The sequence below is a fragment of the Zalophus californianus genome, chromosome 6 (genome assembly GCF_009762305.2).
Source record: "Zalophus californianus isolate mZalCal1 chromosome 6, mZalCal1.pri.v2, whole genome shotgun sequence".
Classification (NCBI taxonomy): Eukaryota; Metazoa; Chordata; class Mammalia; order Carnivora; family Otariidae; genus Zalophus; species Zalophus californianus.
This window is the reverse complement of record NC_045600.1, coordinates 51,631,446-51,653,789: the sequence shown is the minus strand read 5'-3', so window position 1 is coordinate 51,653,789 and position 22,344 is coordinate 51,631,446.

The following is a 22,344-nucleotide window of genomic DNA, read 5'->3' as shown; positions in this document are numbered from 1 at the left end:
TGTTTTAATAAAGAAGGGGCTGAAATGAGCTCCTGTTTTGGGTTATATGTAGGACCCTTGTATGCATCATTCTGTGCAAAGAGCACATTGGACTGGACCTCAAAGGAACTGCTTGCACTTCTACTCTGCTACTACTTAACTCTGTAATCTTAATCAGATACATCCCTTTAATCTCAGGGTCCCACATAAAATGATGGCATTAATCTTCTATATTCAACATTCAGTGACTTCCACATTGACATCATTTGTAATTTTGAATATTACATGTGCCAATCCACATCCCCTGCCAATGACTCTGTTTGACTAAATCTCAAAAGAATTTGAGAGCCTTGCAGAAGTGAGGCAGGAGGCCAGGTGAGAATGCAATATTTGAGAAAAAAACATTATATACAAGACTGATGTAAATAGTTATTTGAATATTTTAATCTCATTTAATTTTGTAAATACTAAAATTATTATTAGCAATTGGTATTAATGTTATAATTACAGTAAGTGGCTTCATGATGTCACAGACAGATAATTGCTTCTGAAGCATGTATTTAGTTTAAAATCAAATAACCCGGAAAAGCTTTGCCTAAGCAGAACTAAGCTTTGTCCTTTGTTTCTCTGTTGTATTCCTACTTGTCGTTCATCTTGCCTAGAATTCTCCTTTCCTGAGGCTTACCCATATTCTGCATATAAGTGTGCATTTAACTGGTATTTTATTTTTTAGGTAGCATAACTTTGCTTTGAACACAGCCTTGATTTGATGCTCACTCTGTAAGAAACATGGCTTTATTGTCTTTGCCAGACTTTTTTCACCTCACACCCAACTGTGACTCAGAATTATGTCTGAAAATGTACTCATGCTGTGCTCATACTACTTTGTGATCAAAATTCTTGACTAGTACTTTAGACTTCTAATCAATAACTATTGCTCAAATTAATAATTAAATAGAACTTTGATGATAATAATTCTATGTTCTTCCTAAATTTTCATAGTCCTATAACAGTAAGTTTTGTTTTAGTTGTACATAGTTAAGTAATATGGATTCCAAAGAAAGTAGGCTCTGCTGGGTTGATTTATGGGTGGGGGACAAGGACTTTTATAACTGTACATTCAAACAGGTTTCATGTGTACACTCTTCATTACAAGTTAAATTGAACTGGCATTCTCATTTTAGAGCAAATTGTTAAAAAAAATGTGACCATAATGAACAACTTAAGTTACTATGATTTTCATCGGAGAAAGGAGAGCAAAAGGATGAGTTTTTAGCATTGTATATTTCACCTTAAGTAAAGTTTAATTTTTCTTTAGAAGTAACATTTTCTCTTTTTTGAAAATTTAAACTTGATAAAAAATTAGCTATATGCCCACTATACAAATATAATAATGCTCTACATTTTTACTTAATTGTCTTTCAGGTTTTTGTTTTCAATAACCAACATGAAATAACATTACCAGTTATTGCTTATTATGTGCTAGACATATGACTTGTTTCCAAAACCTTTTTAACCATAGCACTATTTCAAGTCCTGTATTTATAGTTACATATTTATAATCTTTTCCATGTTAAGCACATCCATATTATTTTCTTTAAAGGTATATTTTACATATTTATATTATAATATGTATATTTATAAGCATATATTTTTATTTTTAAATCATTGTAATCATGTGTAACATAATGTAATGTAAAGTATCAGAGTTGTTTTTCTCTCAAGATTTACCAAGTAATTTCAAACTTTTTAACAAACATTTTAAAGGAGAACTAATATTGTTAGGCATTTATAGCCCTTCTGAGTTTTTTCTGTTGTAAACAGTATTATAGAGTCTTCCCAAAATTTGACTTTAATTTCCTTAGGATAGTTTTCAAGTAAATTTCTGGGTCAAAGGATATGAACATCTTTAAAGCTCCTAAATGCAGATGACAAATTATTCCTCCCAAAGGATGAACAGTTTGCTCTGCAGCAGTGTATGAATTATAGTCAATACATTATTATTATTTTTAAAATCTGTAGTAATTGCAAAAGCATGTGGCATTACTTGCATAAATTTACATATCTTTGATTACTAGTGTGGCTAACTTTTTCCTATATATAAACCATCTATTGTCGTTAATATAAAAATTAGAGATTCATAATCCTTGGCTATTATGCTTTTTAGGGTTTTAATGTCTTCTTTATTGATTTAATTAGGTCTTTCCTTTCAAATTGCTATGAGAGAACTAGCTATTAGACTGGGCTATTGCTTTTAATGAATGGAAGCTATTCTAATATGATGTACAAACATCATGAGAAAATTCAGTTTCAGAAATAAAAATTATGCAGCTTCTTAATGGTTCATGTATTATTAGCCATTGGACATGGATATGAGTGTAGTTTTGTTACTCTTATTTCTTTAAGAATCTAAGAGTTGAACTTACAGACTACCATTAGTTATTATATTAGAATACTTTGGTAGTTCTAATTGCATTTTTAGTTTTATCATATATTCCATTAATTTCAACTCTTTAATACTCACTAATCAGTACCTGTTGTGATAATGTACATAGATCTGTAAGCTCTCTCAAACCCTGTTTTTGAAAGAATAAAGAGTACCAAAAACCCTTCAATTAAATAAACTAAACACTAATAAGTGTTTTCAATAGCTATTGCTGCAGGGTTTTTTTTTTTTCATTTTAATTTTCAAAGAGTCTTATATGCTATGTAATCAAATTAATCGAGTTTTCCTCCATGATACCTCCATTCCTTTTTAAGCTTAGAGAGTATGTTAAAGTAAATGCGACCCTAAATGCTTAGTGTACATAGATAAAGAGATGAGGAAATGGGGCCTGGGACTGAGATTTTCCTATTCTCTACTGCCTTTCTATTTGTGATGACAGATTATGAGACTCTTAGGCTTACTCTATATAAATGAACACTGACTTATGACATTGTAATTTGGCAGTTATGAAAACTTTCACCACAAGTAATGGAAAACTCAACTATTATCAGTCTAAACAAATACATTTTTTTCTCCGCTTAAATAAATATAAAGGTGGATGTTTGACATAATTGTAGAATTTCTTGCCTTTCCCTCATGCTGCAAGATGTTTGCCATCTTCCTAAGTATGAAACCTATATTCCAGAAAGCAATAAGCTAAGAGATACAGTAGCACCAATGGACCTCCACTCAAATCTCAATGGATAGAATTCTGTTGCATGACTACCTTGAGCTAAAATGGGGATGCCAATAAGTGTTGAGAATTATTTAATATTTGTATGTAAAGCCACTTTCTAAATTTTCAGTTATTTCTTCTCAGTCAGATTATAAACTTAAAGTTGGTTCTATTCCATTTTTGTCCTTACAAGAATATCAAGCAAAATACATAATATTAATATTTTAAAATTATCTATTTAAATTTCAGGATAAAAATAAGTACATTATTGTTTCTTATTAAGTATACATTCATATGGGCAGACATAACCTTTTTATAAAATTTAATGTAGTAGCCTTAGTAATCTGCATTCTAGTCACAAAAGTATTTCCCTAAATATTTTACTCAATAGATGAGAATGGAGGTGTGCCCAGGTCCCAAACCAAGCTAAATATTTTAGAATCATGCTGTAAATTAGATTCCTCGTTCTATTAGTTTCTATTACTGAATAACAAATTATACAATTTAGTAGCTTAAAACAACACAAATTTATTATCTCACAGTTTCGGTGGGCTCGGAGTCTCGGTATGGAATAGCTGGCTTCTCTGCTCAGGATCTCACCAGGCTGGAACTAAGCTTTGGCTGGGGTTACAGTCTCATCTGAGGTACAAAGAGCCCTTCCCAATTTATTGGTTGTTGGCAGAATTCAGTTTCTTGCGGTTATGAGGCTAAGGTCCCAGTTTTCTTATTGTTAGCCAAAAACCACTCTCTGTTCTTGGAGGCCATCCTCAGAGCCTTGCCACATGGCCATCTCTACTGGCAATTCACAGTATACCTGTTTGCTTCTTCAAGGCCAGAAGGAGCCGATCTCTACTGCATCAAATTGCTTCTAATCTGGAATCCCTCAGCTGCTTCTAGTCTCTTTAAAGGGCTCACCTGATTAAGTCAGGCTCACCCAAGACAATCTCCCTTTTGATTAATGTAATGTCAAGCCATTAAGGGTCCTAACTGCTCCTGCAGAATCCCTTAATCTTTGCCATATAGCATAACCTAATCACAGGAGTGGCATCCTATTCTATGGTAGAGTATTCTGTCTCACCCCCATCAAAAGGGAGTGGGTTATATGGCACATGTACACTAAAGGGCTGTAATTATAATCATGGGGACCCTCTTAGAATTCAGTTTGAACCACACTGTTCAAACTTTAGTGTTATTTTTAATACTTTCAAGAAATAGTCACAAAGCATAGAATTATAAAAAGTAAAAAACAAAAACCAAAAAATCATACCAAAAACAAAACAAACAAACAAACAAAAAACACCCCAGCAAGTATATCTGAGGATCTAGAAAAGCTTCTCAGGTAATTGAAGGGTTTACTTGGATATGGAATATTTTTAATGTAAGTATGGTAGGATCAACTATTAAAACCAGGCTGACTCTCTTGTCAGTGTTCTTAACCACTATACACTACCCCCCACTCCATGACATGTAAAACTTAGTATGGTCCCTGTCACATAGAAATTTCTCAGTAAATGCTACCTCAGATTGTTTATTTACTGATGGATTAAAATGTGTTTTCTTTTTGGCACTACTGCATAGTTTTGAAGGTTGTATGACTAGCATTTTGTTAATGGAATGATTAAGTTTAAGCTGTACTGTGTCGTTGAAAATGGGCTTTGCAGATAACTACAGAATGGTTTGACTTCTTGTCCTTCAAAGAGTGTCAAGAGAAATTGAACTGATTGCAAATTGACTAGGATTGAAACAATTTTTTGTGGAAAAAAATGACTTTATTCAGAGAATTCTTATGAATCATTTCTTTGTATCATTTTTAGGGCACTGTACTGTTGTAGCAATCACATTTATTCTCAGGAATCTCCTCCGCTTTTATGAACTTTCATTATCTGACACTCATTTAGTCAGTTAAAATGAGATAGAAGCACAAAATTGGGATATCATTTGGGAAAAAAAAATCTAACTGGTGATTGGATGATATCTATGTTCTCAAAAGCACCTATATAGAAAGAAACAGCTTATTATTTATAGTGGAGAAAGGCATAACCTTGGAGTTCATTCTAATTCTATCCCAACTAACTCTGAGAAATTAGACAAATCTGACCTTTTGATAAAATTGGAGAAAAAATTATCTCTGAACCTCATTATATTACTAATGTCTTGGTAATACCATGTGAAATATATTAAAGGATAATTTCTAAATTTAAATGTATGGAATGTATTAATATTAAAATTTTCATTCTGAATTTTATGTTGATTTTTAGATACATTGGATTTTTGTTGTTTTTTAGATGCACAAATGTGATAAAAATTATGTTTTCATTCTTTAATTTGATGAGATTTAGGTAAAAGAACTATATTTGTACCATATCACTGTGTATTTTAAAGTATAATGGGTAAAGTCAAAGCACAGGATTAGAGAAAAATGGAAGTTTATTTGATTAAACTTTCTCTTGTCAGTAGATTTTTACCTCATTAGTTCTTTTATATATCCATGAAAGGCCTACAAAAGGGAAGGCAAAGTAGTTCAGATTGAGTAGAGAATAAATAAGGTATCCTACATTTGTAGAAGGTTATCTACTTCTTCAATGCCACAAATCCTTCTACTTTACTTAAATTTTGAAACCAAACTAAAATTGTTTTTTAGATATTGATTTGAACATTCCATAAAAATCTTTTGCTTTCTGAAACTAAATTTTTAAATTTTACATTTTATAGTTATTTTATTTTTGTTTCAAATTTCAATAATTATACCATTCCAAATTGCAAACACTTGTTGATTTATATATTTAATTCCAGGACTCTACATAAAAGAAATACCTCCTATACTATTTCTCTCATGGTTATAGAAAGAAAACTTTTCTTGCTGTCACTAGTATTTCAATTAGAAATTCAGAAGAAGTTTGATTTAGGATTTGTTTTCCTCTTAATTTCTTCATTATTTTGAATTATGGAGCAACTGAAATGCATATGGAGAACATAGAGGTAGGAATATTCTTAAACTTCACAAATTAAAACTTTCAAAGTTGCTTACTTTGACCTTCCTGTGGTATACTTCTTTTTTCAACTATGATTTTTTTCTGACACTAACACTTTAACCTTCTTTGTCAAACTGTTTGTAAACCCATGGTGATATCTATCAGATGACTTGAGTTAGAAAGCTTTATTCTATTCCTACTACAGCCTCTGACTCCTTGAATGACCTCGAAAAATTAATATTCCTCCTACTATCTCTAATGGTAAAATACACACACACAACTCACTCAGAGGAATATTCTGAAGCTTGATTATAATTATGATTCATAATAAAGTCCACTGAGATATTTCAAGAAAAGTCATTGTACACAAAATATTATTATAAAATTCTCTAGAGTCTTCATTTGTAGGTTATTATTTACAGACTTCAACAGAATTACATTTCAGTTGTGCCTGTAGGGACTCTGATGTTTTTCTGTCAACTAAAAATTTTATTTTCCATAATAAATATTTACTTAGCCATGGCTTCCTTGAAGAAAAAAAAATGGATCAATTCAAAATTGTTAAGTAACATACATGAATTTTAAATTAACTTCCTTTACAATCAGGTTGGGGTAAGTTTAAATTTAAAGTATTAAGATATCTGAGACTGCATAAATTATCTCATTCAAACCACCATACTTTTACATTTTGATGGGGCATTAAAAAAAGTCACTCAAAGTCACTCAGCTATATTTTTTCCTATTCTGGTTATGCAGTTTGGATTATAGAGTACACTCTAATATCTAAGCACATGGCTTTTAGTGTCAGATTGTCTGTAGCCAGATCTTTGTTTTATCACGTGTAAGCTGTGTGACTTTGAGCAACTATAAAATAGTCCATATTTCAACATCCCCATTTATTAAATGGAGATACTAATAGAATGGGGGTGTTACATAGATGAGATAATACATATTCACGTTTGGCACAAAGTAAGTACTCAATAAATGTTAGCCTTTCCTATAGGGCTGATCATGACTTTTTTCCAACATGTCAGTGGTCTTTTTTGGTTAAAATTAAAGTTTGCTTCAGAGGAGTGAGAATTTTCATTCAGGTTTCTTCTATGTTTATGATGTGGTTTGTTCGCCTGTCATAATTTTTCTTCTGTTCATGTTTAAACTTCTTCCTTAGAGTCTTCATTCATTCTATGATCTCAACTTTTGTATTTATGAATATAAATTATACTATTAAATCTGAAACTGTCATCTAGACATTTGTTAATAAATAAGAAGTATAAAATAATTAGTATTTATTGAGCATGTGTAATGTGCAAGGAGTATTTCCAAGTACTTTAATTATTTTGTTTAATTCTCAAAATAACAATGTTAGGTATTATTATCATTCCTCCCATTTATAAATGAGGAAACTAAGACTAATTGAGATTGGCCAAGACCACTTAGGTCTTAGGGTACAGAACAGAATTCTATCTCATATTGTCTAACAATAAAGCCCATACTCAGAACCTCTACATTCTACCTTCTTATATTTCAATTGAATGTCCCTCTATCACTTCAAAATATACAAACTCACTTTTTTCCTTCCCTAACTGACCTCTTTGTAACATGTATATTTCTAATATTACTATAATAACTCCTACTTGGAATTCATGATTCTCTCTTGTAACTTCTTTCTCTCTCATTTGGCACCAATTGCTTCTGTTCTCCCTTGGTAGTATTTCCAGCTTAAAAATAAGTTCCCATGAGTTACCCACTAATCCCCATCCCTGTGTGGTTGTCACTGCCACTACCCTGAACTAGGCCTTCCTTAATACACGTCTGGATTACTGCGTTAAACCCCTAATTATCTCCCCCAACTTCAGCTTTTCCAGATTATACTTCAACTTGCCATTTACTAGCTATGTGACCTTGAAAAGTTAATTTATCTTCCAGTGACTTAATTTTAAACTGGGTAATAATATCTATCTCTTAGAGTTGATCCAGACTTCAAAACCTAACATTGATGGATTTACATAATTTGGCCTAACTGTAATTTGGTCTAACCCATTATAGTTCCCCAAACAATCTATTTTAGCAGGACTGGTTGGTTTTTTTATCTTTTGAATCTTTATAGTCAAGTCCTTGTAGTTCACTCAACCTACAATGTCTGTCTTTTCCCTTCTTAGTATCTAGTTTTTATGAGTGCTTTACGTAAGTACCAGCCTTGGGCTCCACGTTCTCAAGGTCACTAAGTTTTCCTTTTTTTTTTTTTCCTCTAAAAAGCTACAGTGTGATTTCCCCCCTTTGGTATCACTTATTTTGCCACTTAAATGGGTATAAGGCTGATGAGTGTTCCTTGTTTCATATTTCCTCATTTAAATTGCATCTTGCCTTTTATGCCTCACAGAACCTAGTTTGATGCTTCATATACAGAGGGAAGTTGGCATTAGCAAACACTTGCTGAATCATTTTGACTCATAGGTTAATTTCCTGTTACCCAGTTTATTCCTATTGGGTTTGTAATGGAACCCAGTGGAAATTATCGTTCTTCTCCACAGCTACCATTCTTCCATTTTCTCATTGTATTGTCATGATGAAGTTTGGTTGGGAAAATCTCATCTCCAGCTTCAAGAAAAGTTTTCAAAGACTAATTAAAATTATTATATTTTCAGGATGTTGGGTGGCTCAGTCAGTTAAGCATCTGCCTTCAGCTCAAGTCATGATCCCAGGGTCCTGGGATCAAGTCCCACATTGGACTCCCTGCTCAGTGGGGAGCCTGCTTCTACCTCTGCTTCTGCCCCTCCCCCTGCTTGTGTGCTCTTTCTCTCTGAAAAATAAATTAAAATCTTAAATAAATAAATAAATAAATAAATAAATAAATAAATAAAATCATTATATTTTCATTGCCCCCAGTGATTTGGTGAATCAATGAATCAGTATATTGGGCTGAAGCTCCTCAGTGCATGGCAATCACCTGGATTTCTATAAGAGTTAACCCCGGTCTTTTGTGTATGATTTAGATCAGTGGTTTTCAAACTTGGGATGTATGAGAATCATCTGGCAGGTTTGTTAAACTATAGCTTTCTGTGCCTCACCCCCAGAATTGCTGGGGTTATAGGAGCACCCAATTATTACTCTACTGGTTGGAAAAAGACAATACTTTGAGAACCACCATTATGATCTTGTTACTCAAAGTGCGGTCCACACAACAGCAGCTTTGGATCTGATCTGGGAGCTTGTTAGAAATGCAGGATTTTGAACTTGAAGACCTACTGAATCTAATTTTCAGTGTAACAAAATTCCCACCGAGGTGATTCACATGCACATTAAATTTGAGAAGCATTGGTTTAGACACTTAATTCTCCCTCTGGCTATTCAAGAAGCAAACTAGTTGTTGTTGCTGGTCATCCTGTGACCATAAGTGGAGCAAGCTTGAAAATGAACCCTATGACAGAGAAGGTGGAGTAGAGATAAGGAAACACTGGATTTTTAATGAAATTGTTAATCTGGGTCCACTGTTGTCCTAAGTAAGAATTTTATATTGTTTTTTGTTCTTGGAGCAAAAATTTCCTTTATCGTTAGGGTCATTTTGAATTAGAATTTCTATTTCTTACATATTAACTATGCTAGTCTCTGGCAGGAAAAATATACTGACTTGGATTAGTAAAATATCACTACCCCATATTATTTAAAAAATTACAAATTTATTTTCCAATAAATTGGTATATTGACAACACAGTATTTAGTAGCAATAATTCATGTTATTTTTTAAAAGTTAAAGTTGTGGTGCCCAGGTGGCTCAGTTGGTTAAGCGTCTGTCTTAGGTTCAGGTCATGATCCCGGAGTCCTGGGATCTAGCCCCAGATCGCTGCTCAGCGAGTGTCTGCTTCTCCGTCTCCCTCTACCCCTCCCCTGCTTGTGTTCTGTCTCTCTCTCTCTCAAATAAGTAAATAAAATATTTTTTAAAAATTAAAAAAAAATAAAAGTTAAAGTTGCAATAGGGGAGGGGTACATATGAGGGTAATTTCCCTAGGCAGCTGGGCAAGAGTTGAAGGAAATATAGTGAAGAAGAGAATTATAGACAAAGAAACTGCTTGATGTGAATGTCCCTAATCTCAGACCATATGCACAATTGCACATGTCACCTGAGAGAAAGAAAAATAATAATAAAAATATTCATAGCCATTCTTTGAGTATTTATCACATGCCATTGTGATAAGTGTTCTTATACTTCATCTCATTTAATTCTCTTTACACCAGACAGTGTTGAAAACAACCTGTGTGGTATAGACAACACTCCTATTTTGTTTATCAGGAAACAGAAGTTGTGAGAGGTTAAGTAACTTGACTAAAGTGACACACGTAGTAGGATGTAGGGCTGTATATCACATGTAAGTCTCACCGCATTGAGTTGTTTACTGTCCACAAACTAAGAATGAAGGCGAGGAGTTGAAAAGAGGTAACCTTTTTTCCTGGGAGGTATTGTCTTAGGAGAATGATAAAGTCAGTGTGAACTAGTTAGTTGAATGTACTTTTGGGTTTTAGGAATATTAATCATAAACATATTTTTCTTCATTTTTAAAGTAGATGAAGTACTCTAGTAAAGGTATCTGATGACTTAACAGTTTCACAAACAAACATTACCAGTCCCCATAAATCTAGGAATAGTCACAACAATAAAACACCAAATAATAACGTTCGAGTAATATCTTATTTACATATAAAACTTCATATGATTTATTTAACGTTAAAATATGCAGTAATCAACTTGGACTCTGAATTAACAAAATTAAAATAATTCTTCTCTAATTGACATATGAAACGTTATGTAAAACTCAATATATTAAGTATTTATGAACTTCTGTATGTGTTCAATTACTGTTGGCATTAACGAAGAAAAAGAAATATTACCATTCTTCCGCTGGCATTTGGAAGAAGAAATAAAAGCCATTCCTTGGAAAGGAAAACCATCATTCTCTGGAAAATCTTCTTGGTGGTGGTTATACTTCTCAGGTCAATATCTTTCCTTACTAGATCTACAGTAACTCATATTTTTTGCAAAAAGGATTCTGTGTGAATTATATTTTATAACATCACCGATTTTACATATTTCCTTTTTAAGTGAGAAAATGTAACTTTAGGGAGAAAAGGAACTATAAAATAAATATTTACTTGATCTATAATTAGTAGCATATCTTTCATAGTAATTTGAGAACAAGGAATACAGCTATCGGCACTAAATCTATTCCATATGCATACGAGGTATTCATGAGCACTTTTTTTTTAAAGATTTTTTTAGAGTCTTTTTTTTTTTAAAGATATTTATTTATTCATGAGAGACAGAGGGAGAGAGAGAGGGAGAGAGAAACAGAGGGAGAAGCAGGCTCCCAAGGAGCAGGGAGCCTGATGTGGGACTCCATCCCAGGACCCTGGGATCATGACCTGAGCCAAAGGCAGACACTTAACCATCTGAGCCACCCAGGCGCCCTTCATGAGCACTTCTAAAATCTGGTGGCCTTCTCTATTAAAATGATTACAAAATAGATATTTTTGCCTGTCTTCTGCCAGTCTTAGCCTGTCAGTAATCAATATTGTGATCAATGTCGTGGTCAGACAATCCTTGCTGTTCTTACTATGATTACAAGATGCCCTTCTGCAATACCCATCAGGGAATTTGAAAAAATAAAGATTTATTTATTACTTAGGAGACCTGGAAATAATGTACCACACCTAAGACCACACAGGGAGTTTGCAGGGAGCAGGGCTGGGGTGGTGGGGAAAGAGAAAGTACAGGGGTCTGGGTTCTGCTTTTATTGAGGTCAAGGGTGGAGGCCTGGAGTTTCATGAGCTTACTCTTTATTGGCGAATTTAAAATATAAGAGTGGGAGTTAAAGCTTTGAGGGAGAAAAATAAGTGGTCTAAATGGTCAGTCACGGAAATCAGCTAAGATTTATACAACAGGAATCTCAGTGTCTGGAGGAGGCCTGGCTCTTTATCTAGCCACTGGCTAGCAAAGTGTTTATTCCAGATAGCCCTTTTTGAAGTGGATACTTGCATTACAAAAAAAGAGAAAAAACACAAAAACAAAAAACATTGTCAGGGCTTACACTACTTTGTAGAACATTTCAGTATTATGTCAGAAAATATTTAATACAGTAAAAAAAATTGTACTTGATTTAACTGGAAAAATTATTTCCAATGCAGTATTTCCATTACTGTGAATGGAATGGTACTATTGCAAATCTTGCTCATACATTATGCAACAATCAGCAATGAACACAGCATTTTAAAACACTAAAAATAAATGTATGGCCATACTTTGTCTGATAGCTTTCACTACTTTTGAATATTTTTAGGTTTTAATTTTGACATAATTTCAATATTACAGAAGATTTACAGGAATAATACAAATGATTTCTAGGTACTCTTCATGAAAACTCATTAATTCATCAGTCACCAATGTTTTAAGAGAATGTGTGTATGTACATATATAGGCGTGTATATATATAATTAATATTATTATTTTCAGAACCATTTACATGTTAAGTTGTTGACATCAAGTCCCTTTCCCATAAATGCTTTTGAATGCATTTTCCAAGAATAAAGATATTCTTTAATATAACCACAGTATAAACTCAGGAAATGTAACATGACATATAAATTGAACTTTCATCATATCAGATCATCCTAATAATGTCTTTTATAGAAATATTTCCCTGGTCTAGGATGCAATCCAAGATAGAGTATTGCACTTGTCATTTACTGTTTAGTCGGACTTGGCACTTGGAGATGTTACTTCAATTCTCTGAGTTTTAATTTACAGCTATGGACCTTCAGGGAAAGTATCCAACTTTTCTAAACTTCAACTTGTAAAGATGTTGTGAGAATTAAATGAGATGGGTGGCGCAGTTGGTTGGGCGGCTGCCTTCGGCTCAGGTCATGATCCTGGAGTCCCGGGATCGAGTCCCACATCGGGCTCCCTGCTCGGCGGGGAGTCTGCTTCTCCCTCTGACCCTCTTCCCTCTCGTGCTTTCTATCTCTCATTCTCTCTCTCAAATAAATAAATAAAATCTTCAAAAAAAAAGATATTACAATAAATGTACTTTCTTTCAAACGTATCTGGCATATAGTTGGTGCTTCAAAAATTGCAGCTTAAAAAAAAGATAAATAGCATATGTTTAAATAATAGTTATAAAATTCAGATTTTAACCTAAATGTAGTGAAAGACAAACCACTTCCTTGTATCCTTTTCAGAATGCACTTCAAAAGGCCCAAAGCAAAAAGGTCAAAGTCACTTTGAAAATGAAGTATCTTATATAAAGACACTCTACTTCATTGAATGGTACAGTGCTTTACAGCACATGATTTAATTACACATCTCACAATGGAAAGTGTTAAAGTTGTACAGCTAGCATGAAGAGAGTCAAGGTTTCAAGACAGACTTTTATGTTATGAAAGAACATTCTTGATTGAAATACAGAGAGAGGGTTAGTTTTGGATAAGAAGGAATTGCTTGAGAATGTTCCTATAGGCAAAACATTACCTCATGTTTATGCTTAACTCAACAATTACCTCAGAAAAGTGATGGAAAAAATAGCACTTTTACTGATAGAGACAGATCTTTGGAGAATGCTTGGCCCCTGAGATTTTTCTCTTTTTGTTCTACTTCTTCCTATCCAACATCTGCCCAACCATAGGTATAACCAATTGCCAGTCTTCCCAGAAGCGTATAGTTCCTTGTCCAAGCCAGCTAGGGATTCCCTTCTTTGAAAGCCATTAGTGAGCCTATGATATTGTTATTTTATAATAAAATATATATATATTTGGTCTCCAACCTTGTTTCTGGCACAGAGCTCCTAAAACCCTTGGAATTTCCTGTGATTGCAATGAAAAGGTGTTTTGTTATGTTAATGAAGTAACTTTTGGAAAGTGCTTAGATAGGTAACTTATATGGAGGCTGGTTGCCCCAGGAAACCACCAGGTGATAAGAGGGGTGGAACCTTCAGTAATTGCCCACCCCACGCCCCCCACCTCTTGGGAGGGGAGAGGGCTATAGGGTTGGTGAACACATGGAGTGGTGGTAGAGTAGCTCACTCTGAGAGAGCACAGAAGCTCCATGCTCCTTCCCACACTCCTTGCCCTATACATCTCTTCCATCTGGCTGTTCCTAAATTGTATTCTTTTATTATAAAATGGTAATCTAGTATGTAAAATATTTCTCTGACTTCTGAGAGCTGCCCTAGCAAATTAATTGAGTCTGAAGAGAAGGCTGTGAGAATCTCTGATTTATAAGTCGTTCAGAAGTACAGGTAACAATCTGGGCTTGTGGCTGCATCGAAAGTGGGGGGGGAGGGTAATCTAATGGTACTGAGCGCTTTTCCTGTGGAATCTGATGCAATCTCCCTGTGGACAGTGTTGGAATTGAGTTGAATTCTCAGACACCTTGCTGTTTCCTTGAGAATTTCTTGGTGTTCTATGGGAAGCCCCTCCCCCACCACACACATGGGAATTGTGTCCAAGAACTCAAGAGTTCTGAAGAGTCATTTTGGCCTTTGATCACAGTCTGTCTCACTATAATATTTTATTAGGTTATATGTTTAAGGCTTTTCTCCACAGTGGGAATATTTTTTGTAAAAATTGCCTGGGTTCTTATATTTCTTTTGTGTCATTCCACCATGTTCAGTTCTGTCAAAAGCACTTAAGGGTTCTAAAGGAGTATTTGTGGAATTAGTATTTTTAATCTAACTTTGGGTTTTCAGTTTCATCATCTATCTGGGGTGTAAATCCCCCTCTTTTTGTCTCTATTTGCCTGATACTGAGTTAAACTGTGGCTAAATCTGACTGCTTTAGGCCTTTAATGACTTGCTATCTCCAATTATGTGAGATAGGACTTTATCCACTCATCAAAGTGCAAGGAGTAGGAAAAGATCAGAGGGCTAGGGAGAGCTCTCTTTGCTGGCTTTACGGTTCTACTCTCCTGCAGAAGACTCGTCATGTGTGTTTTTTCCCTCTCTTCTCCTCATGCATTATTACCTTCTCCTCCTCACCTTGAGGCTCAAGCTGTGGTACCTGTCATTTGTGGTCTTCCTTTCTTACATCCATCTGCAAACCTACCCCAAAGCCTTTACTCTTTCCTAAACCTACCCTCATTTTTTAATTGTTTAGACACCACAGTGACTAAGCTAATTTTTCCACTTCACCAAGCTTTAAATACACAGATATATTCATACTTTAGAAAATTCCTAACTATTTCTAATTTCTCATAAGGATAACCTATGGCCTTAAGACTTCAGCAAAGAATGTTACTAATAAAATGTAGATAAATCACAGACTGGGAGAAAATATTTGTAAACATGTATCTGACAATGTGCCCATATGCAGTGTTGGGGAAGAATTGCCTCTGCCCTTCAAGGTCCTTCTAGCTGGACTAAAAATCAAATAGGTATGAGACAGGTTAACAGGAGAAAATCAAATTTAATAGCATGTATATGGGGAAATTCCAAAGGTAGGCAGCATGATGCTTTTATGATTATGAGCTTAAGAAGAGGGGTAGGGTCTGAGAATACAAAAGGGGAAAGGCCATTAGCAAGAAGGTGAAAGCAGGTGTTTGGATAACAAAGGTTGCCCTATTATGTAGACAAGTTTCTTAGGTAAAGAGGAATCTCTGTTAATAGCTCTCTTCTTGATACAAGCAGGCAGTTGAGAGGGAGATAAAGAACTTTTACAAAAAAATCTTGTAAAAAGACAATATTTGAATAGACCCTTCTAAAAGAAATTTTTTAAATGTTTAATAATCACATGAAAAAGTTTTTAATGGGGAAATGCAGATAACAATGAGATATTGTTAAACAGTCATTTGTTGAGTAAAATTGAAAATACTGACAATACAAAATATTGGCAAGGATGTGGAGTAAATGTAATTCTCTTGGTGCTGGTGGGAGTATAAAATTGTCAAACCACTTTGGAAGATGATTCGGCAGTTTCTTATAAAATGAATCATACAACTATCCTATTATCTAATTATTTCACTACTTGGTATTTACCGAATAATAGTGAAAATATACAACACAGAAAAATTATACATGACTATGTATATCAGCTTTACTTATAATAGCTCAATACTGGAAGTAACTCGATATCCATCAACAGAGGAGTAGATGAATTGTGGTATATGCATTAAACATGTAGTAATAATTTACATTATTCTGCATAATCACTAGCTCATACCCCTGGCTAGTTCTGGGGATATTCGAGAAAATGGATAAATATTATTCAAAAGATTTTATTTATTTATTTGAGAGAGTGAGTGAGAGAGAGAGACAGAGAGAGAACACAGGAGCAGGGGCAGAGGGAGAGGGAATGGGAGAAGCAGGGATCCCGATAAGAGGCTCCATCCCAGGACCCCAGGATCATGACCTGAGCCACCAAGGTGCCCCAAGAAAATGAATAAATTTTAAAAACATGTTGAGTAAAGAAATGATTCAATTTATATAAAATTCAAAATAGGCAAAATTAACCTATGGTGTTAGAAATCAGATTAGTGGCTGCTTCCATGGGCAGAGTTTGATTGGAGAGTGGAATAAAGTTTCTGCATTGATAGAAATGACCTATGTATTGATTGGAATATTGGTTATATAAGTATAGACATTTGTCAAACTCATACAACTGTATACTTCAGATCTGTACATCTTACAATATTCAAATTAACCTAAATAAAAAAATAAAACAGATACTTTATTTAATATTCAAATACATTTTCCCATAGTTGTGGTCCCTAAGGTTCAATATGTACATTAAAATAAATTTGAGATTCATAGAAAACATATTTTGGGACATTTAATTGGTCAAATAGCCTATCCTTTGTTTTGGGTATCCAAACATACCTTAAAAAAAAGTGATTTAATGAAGATTTTAGAAAATAGATTCCCCTGGTTTTCTCCTTGCTTTGTCTTCCAACATAACACTTTATGGTGGAGAACTGGATCAGTTGGAGAAAATACTATAACAATAGATAAGACAAGTAAGTGTTCTGTTAAAACCTCTACCCCGTCTTGTAAGATCTCTTTGTATATTTTCCTGGTAACCTCTTGGAATATACCTGTAATCAATATCTATCTCTCTCTCTGTCTATCTATCTATCTATCTGTCTATCTATCCCCCAAATCTAGATTTTCTTCAGCTATCTTTGTTCTCCATACTTTGTCTTTTATTTACTGTAAATACCTGGCCTCTTAATTTCTTTGAATTAGCTTTATCTTTCCACTTGTTCTTCATTAATTAGTTAAATAAATCTTTAACACATGTTTGTTTTATATCTGTTTATATGAGAATCATGTTTTTAAGGTTTTCAAATTATAATTTGACAGCAGTAGGAGAGAGATTATCACTAGCTAAGGGAATGGGATTCTTGGGATCTTATCATTCGAAGACCATAAAACAAAATGTATCTTTACCCATTGAAGAAAAAGATAGGTTAAGACAGTGCCAGTGGGGTTAGGGAGATATTCTGGGCCTTGCTTAGAAGAACTGGACAGTTTGGAGTCAAGAAAGCCTCGGACATTAGGGAAAATTAAACTTTCTAGGGAATCTGCATTTCCTAGTCTGGTGAACCTCTGGGCAAAGTATCCTGGATATAACAAATCTGTGTAGTTTTTAGTTACCAAAACTAATTAATTCTTTTTATTCTTTAAGACAGTTTGAATTTTCTGTTTCTCATAAACAAAACCAACCTAATTCTTACAAAACTATGTTCAGTGAATCTTCAGTTACCTTTTGTGGAAACAGGCACTTTCTGGACAAGTACTGTCATTTCTGGGCATAGATTATACTGTGATGACAGCTACAACTTCCATGTGAAGATCTTGTTTAGTTCCTCTACAATTAAATAATTTATTTTGTTCTCTACATAAATTTAGAAGATTCCATGTCATCTTTAGTACTTATCTCACTATTTTTGGTAATATAATCTAAGTAACACAGCAAGTGAGAAAACAAACCCTAATGCTTCTAAAAACATCTTCATTATCACTGTCCCTAAGTTTACTGATGTGGGTGAACTGTTCATTGAAATAACATTGAAAGTGGTTAATACAGGCATATTACAGTACATCAGATATTTTTGAAGGAACAGTAGGATTATGTGGAAAAATTATGTAAGAAGTAAGAAGAATGGAAATAATATTTCATTCAAATAACTATAAAAGGAGAGCTAAAACAAGTAAAAGTCCACTTTAATACTAAAATAATTTAAGATTTTTAAGTGACTGAATAAAATGGATAGGAGGAACACTAAGTTGGAATTTGAAAATTCAAACTATTTTGTTCATAGTTAATTGAGGGGAAAATATGTTTTGGTCTGAACTAATAGTTATTCTGCACGTTTTGGAAATCTTCACATTCTGTTTTTTTAGGTCAGAAACTAGAAGAAGGACTAAAACGAAGTATTAAAGGTAAAGGGAATTGGAACCCAAAAAAAGTATTTTCTTTTAAATAAAAGGATGACTGAATACACAAAGGATATCCTTTCTGGGCCTTGATTTTTTAAGTGCTCACTATCTCAGTCATACAGGAAGGAGGCTGTGACATTAAGGACCAAAGCTGTTTTCAATAAGATTCTTTGAACGATCACCTTGCTGAGATTATAATGCAAAGAGACCATGACATACATAAGGTTTCTAGAAGATACAGTTTCTGTGTTAAAAGGAAATTAAGTGGTCTTTTTTATTTTTTGCAATGGATTAAGCTTTGAAGCCCTACCTGTGTTCCCTTACTATTTTGAATGTTTACTTTCGCATAAAAGGAAAGATACTTTAAAATTATAAATTCTAAGACTTTAAATTTCCATTGATTCTAATAGATTTGCCACTCTTCCTCTTCTAAATGTTAAATTTTCTCATACTTTAAAATATTAACCCAATAAAAGAAATGTATTTAGTAACAAACTAAAATTAGCAAGGGTATTTACATAACAGCCCTGGAACAATAAAAATGTGCATACTGAATAATAAAGATATATAATTTTAACTTTGAAAAATATGAATCTTTTAAAACTAGGAACATTAGGTAACATTCTATAATGCCTCAATATTGAACTTAGTGGAACATGGTGTGTTTTGAGGAAAATGCCACAGTTTAAAAGATGCAGAAGCTAGCAACTTCACATTTGAAGACAGAATTGTAGGAAGAGTCTGGTCATATTGAAAAGATGAAACACATGGATTGCAGGACAGAACATCCATTTAGTGCGTATACTAATGATTGGCAGATCACCAATATGATGGTTCACTGATTGGTAATTGTTGTGAAAGCACTACAAATCAGTGGAGTAGCCAGACTTTAATGTTTTAAACATGGCTTTGAAAGCAATTAAAAATTTATCTTTTGATTGCAACTATATATCTTAAATAATATGTACCTTAGAAGCAGAGATAAAATAGCTTTAAAAAGTTAATGGACTTATTAAAGCCAAAAAAATTTACCGATATGACATTTATAACAACCACAGAATTAGAATATCTGACAATAGTACCACAAAGGGTGAAGGAAAAATGGAAGCATGATGTTATAAGGTACCTTAACTATATGTGAAGTAGTATAATATTATAATAAGGTAGACTGTGACTAAAAATATTTTTTGTATAAATTATAGGAGTGATTTCAAGCTTGGCACTATTAATATTTTGAGCTGAATAATTCTTTGTTGTTGGGTGCTGACCCTGTAGGAAGTTTAACAGCATCTCTGGCTGGCCTCTACCCACTCACTAGATGCCAGTAGCACCTCCTTCAGTTGTGAAACTAAAAATGTCTTCAGGCGTTACCAAATGTCCCCTGGGGTAAAAATTACCATCTACTGAAAACAATTGCCTTAGACAACTAAGGAAAACAAGAAAGGAGTATAAATCAATAGAAGTGATAAAATTAAATCTTTAACAAAACCAGCTAATCCAAGAGTGTATTATGCTAAGTGAAATAAGCCAGTCAGAGAAAGACAAATACCATATGATCTCACATGTGGAATTTAAGAAAGGAAACAGATGAATATATGGGAAGAGGGGAAAGAAAAAAAGGAGAGAGGGAAACAAGCCATAAGAGACTCTTAATGATAGAGAACAAACTGAGGGTTGATGGAGGGTGGTGGGATGGGCTAGATGGGTGATGGGTATTAACGAGGGCACTTGTTATGATGAGTACCAGGTGTTATATATAAGTGATGAATCACTGAATTCTACTCCAGAAACCAATATCGCACTGTTTGTTACCTACCTAAAATTTAAATTATAATAAATAATAACCAGCTAATCTGAAAGAAGGCAGGAACAGAGAATAATACACTAGAGCAGATGAATCAAATAGAAAACAAAAAGCAAGACAAAAATTCAATCATATTGATTACATTATGTAAAATACAAAATATGTATAAAGTTCAGTTAATAAGCTAAGAATCTAAGATGGGTTTAAGGAAGAAGACCCAGCTGTGCTCTCTCTATAGGAAACCATTTTAAATATAAGGTACAAAAAACTAAAAGGATAGAAATGATATGTAATATAAACACTATTCAAAAGAAAACAAGAGTAGATATATTATTAGCCAAAGAAAACTTCAGATGAAATACATGTACAAAATTTGTTAGAACTTAAACACAGGGACAAATCCAAAATGATAGTTGAAAATTTCAACAGTCCTCTCTCAACAATTGACAGAGCAAGTATATAGAAGATCTGAATGATACCATTACCAACTTAACCTATATACATTTATGAAATGCTACAACCATTAAGAGCAGAATACACATTTATTCAACAGCTCTGATTATATTTCTGCACCTCCTAGGCTATGATTATTCTTGGGCTGAGCAGGTGTCCATGGCTTGAGGCAGCTGAGTCAGAACAAGGAAAGTTGTGAAGGATGGAATGTGCCTTAGGTGAAACACTTGTCACTGTGAGTGTGATGTGGCATGAAACTGTCCGTAGAGCCACAGCTAAAATCATAGGTGGACCAAGGGGAAATGACACAGCAAACCATAAATGTCTTCTAGAGTGTGAACTTTCACCTGTTGTTCAGCTGAAAACTTCTGTATGATTCTCAGAAGGTCACAACATAACTCCTTTTTTGGGGGAACCCAAACTAAAACACTATTCTCCTCGGACTGCAGGGCCACATTATGACTTTCATGAGCCAAAACCACTTTTGCCTTCATGGGCCTTTCCTCCATAAAAAAAGTGTTAAAATTATATACCAACTGCATTGGTATAAAGACAAAGTAATATTATATATTACATTTTCTTTGACCTAAAAGTTCAGGTTTTTTCTTCTGATTTTAAAAGGTGTTAAACAGGGGCACCTGGGTGATTCAGTTGTTAAGCATCTGCCTTTACTCAGGTCATGATCCCAGGGTCCTGGGATCAAGTCCCCCATCGGGCTCCCTGCTCCATGGGAAGCCTGCTTCTCCCTCTCCCACTCCCCCTACTTGTGTTCCCTCTCTCACTGTGTCTCTCTCTGTCAAATGAATAAAAATTAAATTTAATTTAAAATTTAAATTATTTTAAATTTAATTTTATTTTTAATATAAATATATTAAAATAAATTATTTTAAATTTAAAAAAATTAAAATTAAAAAAAGGTGTTAAACATTTGGTGGGCCCCTAAAAATACTGTGGGTCCTGTAGGCTGACTCTTGTCTCTGGTGGATAACGTGGCCCTGGCTGACTCAAGCACAAAGTGGGACTGGGGGCAGGGGAAACATGATAGGAAATTGCTGTCTCTTAGAGGTACTTAATACCCAAGGAATTCTTTTAAATTCCAAATCTCTTTTACATGCTAAATCTATGGAGGGTTTTGTAATGGTTCTGCTTTGATTTATGACATTTGATTTTCTCCTAGTTTTTATTTATATATTATTATATATATTATATTATATAAATATATTTTATAATAAATTATATAATAAAATATATTATATAAATATATATATTATATATATATCCAAAAATTATTTACTGATCTGCCATTCCAGAATGGACAGAGTAGTGGAACAAAGGAAAAAAAATGTATATTTATCATTATTCCAATAGAATTTGCTTCTTGTCTTAAGCAAGTGACTATGCAAAGATTGTTCAATGTCACACATAAATCAAATCGATGTTTTAAAGAATATACCTGACATATACTTTCTCAGTTGCTACCTATGGAAAGATCTTGAATACATATTACATTGCATTATTATGAAATAAATATTTATCAAATTTTAAAAATGTATGGA